This window comes from Staurois parvus, unplaced genomic scaffold (assembly GCF_062004578.1).
Source record: "Staurois parvus isolate SC_StPar_1 unplaced genomic scaffold, SC_StPar_1.0 ptg000098l, whole genome shotgun sequence".
NCBI classification, from domain to species: domain Eukaryota; kingdom Metazoa; phylum Chordata; class Amphibia; order Anura; family Ranidae; genus Staurois; species Staurois parvus.
Genome location: NW_028317894.1, coordinates 5,661,564 through 5,676,066, shown reverse-complemented (window position 1 = coordinate 5,676,066; position 14,503 = coordinate 5,661,564). Strand labels below are relative to the sequence as shown.

The following is a 14,503-nucleotide window of genomic DNA, read 5'->3' as shown; positions in this document are numbered from 1 at the left end:
GGGTGTCTTTGGAGTGTGGGAGGAAAGCCACGGAGGCACAGGGTGAACATGCAAACTCCAGGCAGGAGGTGCCGTGGTTGGGATTTGAACCAACGACCCTAGTACTGCCAGATGGACGTGCTAACCATTTGTGCTGTTCTTGATAGTGGTAACAGTGGACCATGCCTGTGTTATAAATGGTGGAATGGTCACTTGTCTCCATCAGAAACCCATGTGACTGGGTGACAATGCAGCAGCACAATTGAATACCTCCCACTCTTCTGAGCTGTTAAGGAGGACACTATTCAGAACATAGTATATAGGCAAAGCACACACTCCTGCCAGGCCCCTGGTCACATGGACCAAGAAGAATGAATAAGGCTTAAGCAGGGTATACATGGAGAGGTTTTTTTTGTGATTCAGAAGCATTTAAATCCTGTATATTAATATTAATAATTTATTACCGGGGACCATTAGGGTCTCTTCTGTTAAAAAAACCCTGTCTGTCAGCAGTTTTTAGATTTTCAAGTTACTGTAAATACCACTTTAAAAAAAATGTGTGAAAATTGTGTGAAACTTTGAAAACATTTAGTGCCCATTTAGAACTATGCATGTGTGTGGGTGTTTTTTTTTTATTTTTGTAGCTTTTACACATAACCTGCATATTGGCCAGTTCAGCGGGAACCTTCCAACTTTCAGACCATGCATACAGTTGTTCTTCCAACATTTGCTAAGGACCGGCTTTTGTCAAAGGGACATGCTGGAAAACCAGTAGCCAATCAGCGCTTGCAACCAATGAACGCCCCCCCGTCAGAACACAAAGGCACAGCAGGAGAGAATACGGTACTAACATTGCATAGTTAGTACAGTGAACTCTCAGGTTTTTTTTTTTTGTTCGGTCTGCTGGGTTAAACAAAAAAAAAAAACCCTCATTGTGTGTACCAGGATTTAGGTGGGTGCATTGTCATGGGCCAATGTGTTTGAGCCAATTTCTGTCTGCTGCAACTTTGCTCTGTTATCAGCATGAGTCACATCTTAGAAGTATTCCTAATATCAAGTTTTCCTGACACCAAGAGGTAGAAAGGTGACAGGGGAGGGATCTCCAGCACACATCATGTGATTGGCAGCCTCATCTTTGTTTCTCTGTGCTGTGTGAAGGGGGGATGTGTCTCTTCCCTCCAATCAGCAGCTCTGCAGAGTGTAACTTGAGCTCTCCTCCCCCAGTTTCCTGGAAGCTCAGAAAAGCTATATAAATTCTGGACTTTGAACAGATGTAGAGAAGTGAAGTCTGCAGATAAACAACCTATGTAGGAGAATTTGTTTTATCTCTGTGTATCACCTAAGGCTTATCACTTCGCTAGATATATGTGACAGCTACAGTGTGGTTGTCCAGTTCTAGGAGGGCTGTCACAGAGTGGGGAGAGGAGAGCTAGTAACTGGCAATTCACACAAAGGACATTTACACTGATAATCAGGGCACTGATCCTCAGTACCCTAATTATCAGTGCCACCCCATCAGTGCTGGCTAACAGTGCCCATCAGTTCTGCCTAGCAGTGCCTTCTCATAAGTTCCGCTTATCAGTGCTGCATATCAGTGCCCATCAATGCTGCCTCATAGTTCCCATCAGTGTAGCCTCATCAGTGCCCATCAATGCTGACTCATCAGTGCAGCCTCATCAGTGCCCATCAATGCTTCTTCATCAGTGTAGCCTCATCAGTGCCCATCAATACTGCCTCATCAGTGCCCATCAATGCTTCCTCATCAGCGCTCATCAATGCTGCATCATCAGTGCCCATCAGTGCAGCCTCATCAGCGCACATCAGCGAAGGAGAAAAATTACTTATTTGCAATATTTTATAAAAGAAACTAAGAAAAACTTTTTTTTTTCAAAATGTTCAGTCTTTTTTTGTTTAGTAAAAATAAAAAAAAACAGTGGTGATTAAATACCACCCATATAAAGCTCTATCTGTCTCAAAATGATAAAAATGTAATTTGGGTACAGTGTTGTATGACCCCACAATTATCATTCAAAGTGCGACAGCACTGAAAGCTGAAAATTGGCCTGGGCAGGAAGAGGGTGAAAGTGCCCGGTACTGAAGTGGTTAGAATGCAGGTTGGCTGCAGGACTACAGGTACCAAGATCCTCAGCTCTGTTACAGGAAGACCAGTGTCCCTCCTCTACAGGCAGGAAGTGATGTCTGGGTCTGGGGCGTTAGGAGGACACGAGTTAGTGTATGGTGCAGATTGATTTCATGTTGCAGTAGGGGGCACCTGGCTACATTGATAATCCGGTACTGCCGCCCCATTGTTGTCCATTGGCACACGCGTCTGCACAGACACTGCAGCTGTGTCCCCATATGACATCTGTGTGGATGTGATTGCGGGCCCCACATGAGGCTGAGTTCCCTCACACACATGGATGTCACATGTGCCAATAGACAACATTGTCACATCAGTTCATTTTTTTCATGTCTTTACTTTTATTGGGTATGGCAGAATAGGCAGGGAGGGAGTGGTGAGACCAGCACAGGTCCACTTTACGACATTGCCTAGTGAGCATGAGGCATTGCAGCACACCCACATGATAAATGTGCTGTTTACCTTCCCGCCATGACACCACTAGGTGTGTGTGTTATCTGACATCACTGCTGCTCCAACAGTCTCCAAAACAAGGCAGGGTGCCATTGGATTGACAGCACAGCTGCTTCCTGCAGCATCACATCCCCCTAGCAACCTGTGACGCAGCCTCCCCATAGCACAGCCCACCGCTCGCCACACCTCCGCCACTGCGCCTGCGCTCAGACTCGCACCACCTCCACACAGGACGGAGGAGGGGAGGACTCCGCGCCTGCGCAGCATTTGGCTAAGAGCAGCGGCAGAAGCAGCGAGCAGAGCGGTACCCGGAGACGGAGCAGCGCTGAGCCCCGAGCTGTAAGTACCGCTGTGCGTTGCGTGAGAGGCGGGTGGATCCCTCCGCATGGTGTGTCCCTCCGCCTGCCCGAGAAGCATGGAGCTGCACATCATGAATGCAGCAACTGCTCCACCCACGGTGGATGAGCAGAACTGGCATGGCATGGCACCGCTGTCCGTGTGTGTGGTCTGCTGGAGGGAGGTGACCCCCAGAGATGCTCATACAGGGTGCCTATGGACATTGGGGGGTGATGAGGGGGCCAATCCGTCATTGTGTGCTGGATGAGGGGCTTATCTATGTATTCAGCGCTGGTAAGCGCGCCTCGCCCATTCACACGTAAGCGCCGTGCGGTTTGGTGTCATTCATTGTTAATGGTCAATAATGCTCATGGTACAAAATCGTGTAACGAAATTTACCAAATCGCTCGTTGCAAAGCGTTCTGGGGAAACGCAATATGAAAAAAAGGCACACGTAATTTTTTGCGCTCCTATTGAAATGAAGGGGCTGAGTGGCAAAACTGCAGAGACAGAACAATGGGGCCTTAGGTGGTTTTTGAACATTGGTGACTACCCGAGGGTGGGGACATTGGAAGGTCACCCCGCGTTGTCGCTAATAGGCTGGACGCACACAGGAGCGCCACATTCTGATGCGTTTTCTGTACGGACTAACATCAGGCGCTGCAAGGACACCACTGTTTACTATGTTCCCTGTTCACACGGCGATGCTGGTGAAATGCGCAAATGCAGACATGATGGTTTTATCTGCAGCCCACTGCATGGCACCGCGTGTTACTGAACCGCACCGTTCCGCTGTGCAGAGACATGGAGGAAGTGTCACTTGGGGAACGACAGATCATTTCAAGGGGGTTCACACTACAATTTTGGTGTTCTGGATGATTTTTACCGTGTGCACTTTTGATGTGCTCCAGTGCGGTTTTTTTCTTTTCTTTTTTTTTTTTTTTATAATCTCCTTAGCATTTTTTCAGCTTTTTCTCACACCACATTCAAAAAACAGCCCTTGCTATCTGCAGCAGGTGTCAGTGCAACGCAAGCAACACCCAAAATGCCGGCCACAAATGCAGTGCATACCTTACAATCTGGTTGCAGTGCTTTTTTTTTTTCTATCATGTAGTGCATGTACTACGTTTTGGTTTGCTGCAGTGCGATTTCAGCCCTTTCAAATAAATGGGCTGAAAACACATTTCAGTCAAATCGCACCGTAACACAAGCACGTTCCTGTGCAGTCCTTGGTGTGAACTGACCCTCCAGATGCGTTCCAATCAGAAAAAATGCAGCAGGTTGTACTTTGGTTGACTGCACTAGAACGCACTGCACTGTTTTAAAAAGTGATTCTGAAGGTTTTGTTTTTTCTTGTTAATGAAAAAAACACAAACATGTCTATACTTACCTGCTGTGTGCAGTGGTTTTATACAGAGTAGCCTGGATCCTCCTCTTCTCGGGTCCCACGCAGGCTCTTCTGGCCCCTCCCTCCTGTCGGATGCCCCGACAGCAAGCAGCTTGCTATGGGGGCACCCGACGCTTTGTATGTCCATTCACACACGGCGCCGAGACTTGGCCCCCACCCCTTCTCTTTTGATTGACAGCAGTGGGAGCCAATGGATCCCACTTCTGTCTCAGCCAGTGAGAAAGGGAGACCTGGGATAGCCGAGACTCCAGAGCAGATCCCTGGATCAAGATGGGGCTTAGGTGAATGCATGATGGTAAAAAGCCTTGAGCCTTTAAAACCGCTTTAAGGGCTCGTTCACACTTGACTTTATTTTTATCCCTTGCCAAATGCCCCTATAGTGTTTTACAGGCGTTTGTGAAGTGTTTTTAATGCTCCCCAAATGCTCCATGCGCGCTTTTGAGGTGTTTGATAGGTGTTGGCCAAGCGTTAAATCTGCACCACAAACACCTATAATGAAGTTAAATGGCATTAACGCTCCACAAATGCCTGTCAGGTGTTTGCAGAGCGGCACCATAGACTTGAATGAGAGGCTTCAACTCCTCCTGACTCAACAGGAGGCATCAGTTTTGCTGCAACGCTGATGCTTCAGTGTGAACAGCAGTGTGTGCTGCCATGTGCAGAGTTTTCATAGGCATTTGAGAAGTGTTAAAAGCGCTTCCCAAATGCCTGTCTGACAAAGATAGTGTGAACTGAGCCTTAAGGATAAGTTGACATGGGCAGAAAGAACCTTTGCAGGGAAGGAGAGGTGGGGGCATTTTATTTTTGCCTCAAAGTTGCTGTAAAGAAATGAAGATTAGCATTTTAAGCCCAACTCTACCCAATGTATTTTCATATTAGAATAGGTGATCTTAAGATCTCAGTCATTTTTTATTTGCTTTGTCTTCTTGGTCTGGTGACACCCATTCCCCTACTTTCTAGTTTGGTTGTCAAAGGAAGTGAGGGAAAATGGTAATAAAAATCTGACATCTAACTTTGCCATCTGCTTTCCAAAACAGATGTTTTGACTGGATTTAACATTTAAATTTTGGTTTAAGGCTCTCTGCTCTTGAAACTGTTCTACTTCTGAACTACTGTTGTTCCTGTTTGAGTGGTAAAATGATGATTTGGTAAATCTGTCCTTTTTATTTTTAACTGTGATGTTTAGCCAGAAAAAAAAGAAATCTTCTTTGCAGCTTTAATGACCAGACTTACCCTGTAATGAAATGTGTCCCGCATTGTGGATCCTGTAGCAATCTTCTGTGCAGGGATGCCCTGTCCTCTTCCTGCTGCTGTACTTCCAGAATTGCATAGTTTAAAGTAGAACTATAGGCAAAACTTTTTTTTTTTTCATTTTGGATATGGAAAGGGAGGGTTATAACTCCTGTCATGTTTTTTTTTTACGACATCTATGTCCCATTGCGGAGATTTCCCTTCACTTCCTGTAGTTTAGCCAAACAGGAAGTGGGAGGAAATTTCTGCAAATTAACCCTTTCACTGCCAGATCTGTATGGACCTGACAGCGGGGGGGGGGGGGTTTATAAACAATCTGGTGGCTGGGATAGTGTATAAAACTGACAAGCAGACTCCTGTTCGGTGGAAGCAGTCAGGCAGCTCCGCTGCTGCTGATTCCACAGCCCCCGGTGATGGTACCCTCCTGTGGTTTAGATTGCAATACATCAAATGGATCGCAGAGGAGACATGCATGTCTCAATAAAGAGAAGCTGTCACCAAAAAAATCATCACTCGTTTAAAAAATAAAAGTTACACCCAAGCACATAACCCCCCCCCCCCCCCAAAACAAATATTTTGAGGGCCCCCCCCCCCACATATATATGCACGTACATACGAACGTAAACACACATCAGGGCGCCTATGCATGAAAACAATGACTGTGATACACATGTTGCATGTAGCTGCGCACGCTGGAGTGAGAGCAATAATTCTCGCACCAGACCTCCTCCATAATGCTAAACTGATAACCTATAGGGGCTTTTGAATCATTGTCTATAGAAAATGTAGGGTACTGAAGTTTGACGCAGAGGTGCAAACAAAGTTTTGGTATGTTGGGTATCTATTTACTCAGCACAACCTCGTCTTTTATATTCTACCACAAATTTCGGTAATTTATTGCATTTGTTTGCCCTTAAAAGTACAGTAGCAGGAAGAGGACAGGGCATCCCTGCACAGAAGATTGCTACAGGATCCAGCTGCCTACACAGTGTGGAACATACTTCATTACAGGTATGTTGGGTCGCTGAAGCTGTAGAGAATGTGTGTGCAAATGTTTTTGTTTTAGCTTTAGGCTTTACGTGTTTGGTTTAACTTCTAACATTTATATTTTTAATCTTTGAAACACATATGATTGTATCCCACTGTTGATGGTTGTGAATCAAATTCAGCCATTCTTAACCAGGATCTCTAGGGTTCCTCCAGAGGTTAAGGGTCCCTTGAGCTGTGTCTAAATGAACTCCTGTTTGTTGGTACCTGCATAGTTCCTCCAGTTCTTCCAACGCCACTTGGATGAGCCAGCAGCATGACACCATTGATCTTTTTTAGCCATCTGTAAGGATTCTGGCCACCATGGTAAGGGGGGATTTTTTTCCACTGACAATCAATGTAGGGGGCATTTTCCCAGTGACCCTTGTTGAAGTTATTTTAGCTGGGGTTACCTGAAAATTGTTTTAAGGGTTCCCCTAGGGTAAAAAGTTTGAAAACAGCAGATCAAGTGGCTGGGCTTATCCTTACTCCGATTAATCTAGTAAAACAACTGAATATGACATGGGGCATCTACGGAAATGTTGAAATCGTATAGGAAGAGCTTTGAAGAGAATTAAAGTAATTTGGGGTATTTATTTCATGGACTATCGTGACAACATTGCATATAACTAAACATCCTTTTCATCTTTTGAAGATCGTAATTTGCAGCAACATGTGAGTCACCTTGTGCTTGGATTTTGTAATTTGTATTCTGTATTTTATAGTGCCATACAGTAATAGTGACAATAATAAAATACTGCGAGTGAAGGAGAGCCCTTATCCAGAATTGCTTGGGAGATACTCAAGTCGTGTCATAGAGGGATTTCTAGGCCAGACCTTGTGGACTATGGATCATGTTCTCCAGATCCCGTCTCAGAATCGCTAATCATTTTTCTTCATTTAAACAGTTTCTCATGAGCACAGCTGTTAAAGGGGATGGATGTTAGAAAAACATGTTGGTAATCTTCGAGGACTGGATATGAGCAATACTGACACAGTAGATAGTTTTCTATAGGTTGCATCAAACATCTACTGAAGGTTACAATCCAGATCCTGGCTGCTGAGGAGGTTTAAAATCTTATTGTGCAGGCTGTAAGGACTCATGCAGGCATTTTACAAGCTGGAAGGATTAAATGCATCAAGGGGGTGAATAAGGTTCAGGAGGGCAGTATTTTCAACATGAAATAAAAAACATGGAGACATGGCCTTCAACTGGAGGATGGTTCAAAACTAATCTCAGAAAGTGCTATTTTACTGAAAGAGTAGTTGATGCTTGGAATGAACTTCCAGCAGAGGCAGTGAGCCAGTCAGCAGTTAATAGCTTCAAACATGTTTGAGACAAGCATAGATCTATACGCAGACAAAAAAGAACAAAAAACAAAACAAAAAAAAACCACACACTCGCACACAAAAAAAATGGGCAGACTAGATGGACCACTTGGTCTTTTTTCTACCATCACTTTTCTATACCATTGGCCACAGTTGTGTGCTTTAAAGGGAGCAGTGCTGATGTGTCATAAATGACTCATTGCACTGTATACTTTTTCAACTTTATTGAAATGTCACAAAGTGACATTTTCATTTGTCTATTTACTGCGGTGGGTTGTGATGCAGTGTACTTTGTTGCAACAAGCTGAGATGAAAAATGAACAGCATGGCCTACTTTTTTTTTTTTCAGCACACAATACTGCAAGTACAATAAGGCAAGTCCATCATTTGGGACTGAGTTGGACAAGGCTGTCCTATGCTTATGGTATGAAGGGGCCCTAACTGTTTTGTGAATATTGGCTAGTTGGCATGTGGTACCTGGAGGCAGAGGGTGTTGTTGGAAGGCCTTGCAGGTAAAAAAAAAAAAAAAGTGCATTTATTATTTTTTTGTTTCTGGAGCCTCTAAAGCATTGCACCAGTGACCAGCGGATCTCTGGTGCCATGCAGGTGTCCTGCAGATATACTGACAGGAAGAATCAATGAAGTACCACGGCACTCCACAGCGCCGTGGTAATTCATTGAGAACTACAAACTGACAGCTGCAAAGGCTGTTGGGACGTGTTGTTCATTCATTCAACACTGTGAATGGATGTTGCAGCCGGGCGGGCAGAGCCCTACTCGGCTGCTTTATTTTTTTAAAATTTTGCTAGCGGGGAGAAGATACCCCACTAGCTGTCACAATGGGGAGCGGGGGCTAGTGCGTTTGTAACATGTTACACCCTGAATATAGGTGTAACGTTACGAAAGGTAAACTTATCCTTTTAAAACAAAGGGAAGAGAATGCTTAATGGTGTATGTTTACTACATATTTGTTTAGTTGTTTCTGACATTTGGCGATTCTATGGGCCAGTTCTCTGTGTCTGAAACAATGAATACCCTTTTCCATAGAATTTACTTAGCAAAATATTTTAGAAGGTAGGTTGCCAAGTCTGTCCTCATCCCTTGCTCATTGCTCAGGCTTGGGGCTGTGTCAGTGGGATTTATTGACTTAAGGTGGGAATACACGGTGAAAGAATCGACTGATTGGTCATCCGACGGCTGAGAGGCGTTCGTTCATTGGTCAAAATTGTAGCCCACATTAACCAATCTAAAAAAATTGTTCAGGCAATACATAGTGTTGACATCTTCCTTACAAGTGGAAGTGACGCAGTGTGCGTGTGACCTTGTAGCCACGCTCTTCCGGCCAGATTGAGTGATATACACAACAATTACCAGCAATGAGTATAATATAGTTTATTACATTATCTATATACATAAATAGTGATACATAAAATATAATATGCAGAGTTCTGGTTTCATTATCTCATTAGGCCAATCTACTTTTAACATTTGGATTTTTGTTCGTGTTTATGAAGATTCCTTGGACATAAACATCCGGGTCATCTTCTGTTTCCGCTCATGCGTGATAGCACTTGATGGATTTTTTTTTTGTGCGACCGTCATACCACCGTATAGAAAATCGGCCGTTCGTATGCGAAATGACAACATTTTTCACTGTTGTTCAACGGGATTTTTTTGTTCACAATATCATTATCAGTTAAAACATCCTGCTCACCAACGAAGAGAAAATTGTTCAATCAGTGGTTCCGCAAAATTTTTCAAACTATTTTCTTATCGTGTTTATGGGGCATAAGACTGGAGAGTGCAAAATTAGGCTCACGTCTGTATAGAAGCCAATCAGCTTCTAACCTCAGCTTTTTCATTAAGGCTTTGGCAGTAAAACCTGGAAGCTGATTGGTTTCTACGCAGAAGTGAGCCTGGTTTTGCACTCTTCAGCTTTAGTAAATAAACTCCACTGTGTACTTGCTTGAATTCTCTGTTTGGTGTTTGTCTGTATTCACACTTTTTTTGCGGTAATGCACACACAATTGCTCGCTTTCTTGCAGTGCACAAAACCATGTTTTTGTTTTTTACAGATACCTGGCAGTGCTGTTAATTCTTAATGCCCCCCACAGCTTGTTAATGCACGTGTCTGTGCATGCCAAAGCGCATGTTATCGCAGGCACCTGTTTTTGAAAGTTTCTCACACATGGGGCATCACATTTAAATTATTGGGCTGTCTTAAATGAGACGCACGGGAACATGTGAAGAATTGCGCACAGTTGCATCTCTGATTTGCAAATAGTGCCTTACTGTCCTGTACCACATGGTTTTAATTGATTGTATCCTCATTAATATTCAATAACACCAATTGGATCTGATGAATTTGACTAAACTTTCTGACCCGAATTGTATTTGTATCCCCCCCCCCCCCTTCCCCATTCCTTACATTGCCATATAAGATCATCCTCATTCCATTATCTGTGGATCAGTGGTGGTGACTCTGAGCCTCTGCATGCGCTGTCCACCTTCATCTTCGCTCCCCTGTATACATGGTATATGCCAGAAGCGTGTGCATTTGTTCTCTTGCTACACGTGTGATATCTGTTGTTTCACTCATCTCTCCTCTGTGCTTTCCATCTGTCACTTCACTGGTGTGCTGCTTGAATGGCTCTTTGTATTGTGTTCATTCTTCCCCCAAGGCCTGTGCTTTGGATTTTTACATCCCATTAAAGTAGAAGGCTTCGGGACAACTACCAGTAGCTAGTTTTCCTTGCCCGAGCTTCTCCTCTCATCTGCTTGCCTGGGTTTGTTTTGGATTTCTTAATTCTCTGGGGAAGAACTGCAGGCTACACCATAATGATTTCTAGCTCCCTCCCGAAGCGGCAAACCCTGTAAAGCTCTGTGTGCTGGCTAGAAACGCTGTCTACAACTGGGACTGGGGTTCATTTAAAAGTGGCAGCACACAGGCATTCTTCAGTAATCCAAGTGATCCTGGCACTGTATTACTGTGGTTGGACTGAGTACAGTTTGCAGTTGATATCAGGACGCAGAAGGATTGTGAGAAGGATATCTGATTGAAATTTGTGGCTGATTTCCTGTTCTCCATTGTGTTTTTCAATGACAAAGGAGAATGCACAGCCTTAGAAGTCTGTGTATGTACATCTGACATGTAGTGTAGATGGGAAGGTGGGTCGGTTGCTACAGAATAACTGTAATCCAACACTTGGAAAGCTTAAAATGACTTAAGGATGGGTTCACACTGATGCGGTGCGGAATTTGTAGCGTTTTCTGTGCGAATTCTGCATCAGAATCACACCCTGTTCATGCAAACCGCTGCGGGTGAGCGTTAAGTTAACACCCTGAAATTGGTCCGCAAAACGCGTGCGATGTGCAGAATCGGATCGCATAGGTGTGAATACCCATGCGATCCGATTTTAGTGTGGACCCAAAAAAGGTTCCTGCACCTTTTTGGTGCTGTGCGATTTGAGCCATACATTTGCTAGAGTTTATATGGCAGAGTGAATGTCAGATTGCGAAATAGGAGCGTTGAGAGATAGGAGTGCTACGGGGTCAATTGGAGGTAGTGCAATATCGCCTAGGAAGGAGATGGCCTGTGATTGGTCAATGGGTTCAGGGCCATACAGTTTGGCATAGAAATTTTCCAATATGGAAATAATTTCCTCAGGGGAGTGTTTTAACGTGTCCTGCAAGTTTTTGAGGGAGGTGAAGTGTATGGGAACGAATGGTTTGCGGCACAGGCGAGCTATTAATTTACCAGGATTGTTGCCAAACTTATGGTACTGTAGGTCAAGATGGGACTGGTACACTGATTCTTGGGCTGCTGCCCATGTTTTGAAATGGTGTTTCGCCTCTAGCCAGGCTTTCCTGTGTTCATGTGTGTTGGATTCCGCAAATTTGTTTGTCAGTCGAAGTCGATTGCTAGCTTCTGTGTATTTAAGAGTGAGCTTTTTCTTGTAGGCAGATGTAAAAGCGATGATTTTACCGCGTAAGACCGCCTTGCCCATTTCCCAGAATAAATTTGGATTGGATAGATGAGCTGCGTTGGTAAGTTGGAAGTCCGCCCATGTGTCTTGGAGTAACAGCTCCTGATTATGGGCTAAAAAGGAGGGAAAGCGCCACGTTTTGTGGTGTTGTGTGTTATTAAGGTAATTGAGGGAAATGGAGATGGGAGAGTGGTCCGAGATAGCAATATGAGCCATACATAATGTATGGCTCCGATCGCACCGCACACAAATTGCATGTGATTTGCACAGGAATGCGGTGCGGTTCCTGTGTGAATCACATGCGACGTACCGAACCGCATTAGTGTGAACCTAGCATTAATATTGAAAAAGGAGCTATGAAGTGCAGGCACCTAGAGGTTCTGTACATATCTGCAGCAGCTTTCATTTGTCATTCCTGTAGCTGAATGCTGCCTGTTTTGGATAGGCAAAGCCTCTTGACTTGACTGCTCCTTCCTGCCTTGCCCACAGTCCTGTTGGTCAAAATGTAAGTGAAAAGGCCATAAAATTCAAACAAGGCTGGACCTGTTTATAGAGGACCTCCATGATCAAACTTGTGGGTGAAGCATGCCGGTGGATGTCCCAGGAGGAATAAGGTTACCCTCATTTGAATTTTTTTCAAAGCACAGCCGGCTTCTTCTATTGGGTCTGTGCAGTTGTAGGACATAGAGCTTGCACCTGCTGACGTTTAGCGACTGATCCTCCATGAGGGTGAATTATCTGATTTAGGGCTTGGGAGCCGTGTGCCCTATTCTTTGGTCAAAGAGACAGCCCATCGTTGTGATGATGCAATAGGAATGTGAGAGGGAGGAACACTCAAACTCTACCCATAAGTGCTTATAACTGGTATTGGGCCGCAGCTGAAGTAAGCAACGCCTGCCGCTAGTATGTGTGGGCACCTTCAGGAGCAGAGCTGCGGATAAATCAAAACTACAGGAACTAAGACACTCTGAACTTCCTTGAAGGCATGAGCTCTCAGCATATAGTCCTTGGTGCAGCATTCATGTAGGCCAGTGACGACTGAGGTCGATGAAGGTATCACAAAGGTGATTTCTATGAATGACAAATATGAATGATGATGCTAAGACAGAGGGATCATTTGGGCTGTTCCATATGTGTCGCCTGGTATAGGACACATCTGATTTAAAAGATAAGTTCACCTTTTGGGAAAAAAAAATAAATGTACATATTTTTGCAGGAAAACATGTATTATTATTATTATACACTATTTATATAGCGCCAACCGTTTGCTCAGCACTTTACAATATAACCGGAGATAATACAGCAACAATACAGTTCAATACAAGAGGGTTAGGAGGGCCCTGCTCCTTTGAGCTTACAATCGAAGAGGGAGGGGCTAGTGGTACACAAGGTAATAACTGTGGGGGATGGACTGGTAGGATGAATAGAAGATTCCATTATTAGCTGAGGGCAGGATATGCTTCCCTGAAGAGATAGGTTTTCAGAGATCGCCTAAAAGTGAGCAGAGTAGGCGATAGCCTGATAAATTGGGGTAGAGAGTTCCAGAGGATGGGGGAAGCTCTGGAGAAGGAGACGAGCATGAGAGGAGGAGACAAGGGAGCTAGAGAGTAGGAGGCCTTGAGAGGAGCGGAGAGTACGGTTTGGGTGATATTTGGAGAAAAGACTGGTGATGTAATTTGGGGCAGAGTTATAAATGGCTTTATATGTTATTGTTAGTGTTTTGAATTTTATTTGTTGGGCAATGGGAAGCCAGTGGAGGGATTGGCAGAGAGGGGTGGCAGATACAGAACGGTTAGTAAGGTAGATAAGTCTGGCAGCAGCATTCATGATAGACTGAAGAGGGGATAGCCTGCGATGAGGTAGGCCAATGAGGAGGGAGTTACAATAGTCAAGGCGAGATATAACAAGGGAGTGAATAGGCTGCTTAGTGGTTTCCGAGGTTAAGAACGGCCGTATCTTGGAGATGTTGCGGAGGTGAAGTCTACAAGATTTGGACAGTGATTGGATTTGGGGGTGAAAGGACAGATGGGAGTCTAGGATTACACCTAGTACCCTGGCATGAGGGGAGGGACTGATGATTGTGTTATTGATCTTGATCGAGAAGTCAGGGGAGGGGGAATGGGCTGGGGGGAATACTAAGAGTTCCGTTTTGGAAAGATTGAGTTTGAGGAAGTGGAGTGACATCCATGCCGATATGTCGCTTAGAAGGTTAGTAATATGAGAGGAGACTAAAGGGGTGAGGTGAGGGGTAGAAAGATAGATTTGTGTGTCATTAGTATAGAGTGTAATGTGCATTTATTATTTTTTCCCTAATGAGCCTGGAAAGCATGATCATGGGTGCAATGCCATGCTCCTGTAGACAAGCCTGCAGCGTTCACTCTGTACTTTCATACAGGCTGACCGTTTACAAGCTGCAGGTCTTGTGAATGAACTATGAGGTCGTTCAACAGAGCCCCTGCAATCCATTCAGAAATACAAGCTGTCAGCCATAAAGGCTGACGGTAATTGTAGTTTGTGCATTCGTGTGGGTGGAGCCCCTCATGGCTGCCTCCCCCCCCCATATAGTGACAGCGGTCACCGGGATCAGAGATATAC

The 14,503-nt window shown here is 44.5% G+C and overlaps 1 protein-coding gene across 2 annotated transcripts in view; it reads left to right on the top strand.

The window, feature by feature from the left end:
• Positions 1 to 2,776: 2,776 nt before the first annotated feature.
• The window catches only part of CYRIA (CYFIP related Rac1 interactor A), a 116,656-nt gene continuing 104,929 nt past the window's right edge, over positions 2,777 to 14,503 (top strand). For both annotated transcript variants that reach the window (XM_089671091.1, XM_089671093.1), the window contains exon 1: positions 2,777 to 2,911. The gene's annotated coding sequence lies outside the window, so the exon portion shown is untranslated. The remainder of the gene's footprint in view (positions 2,912 to 14,503) is intronic.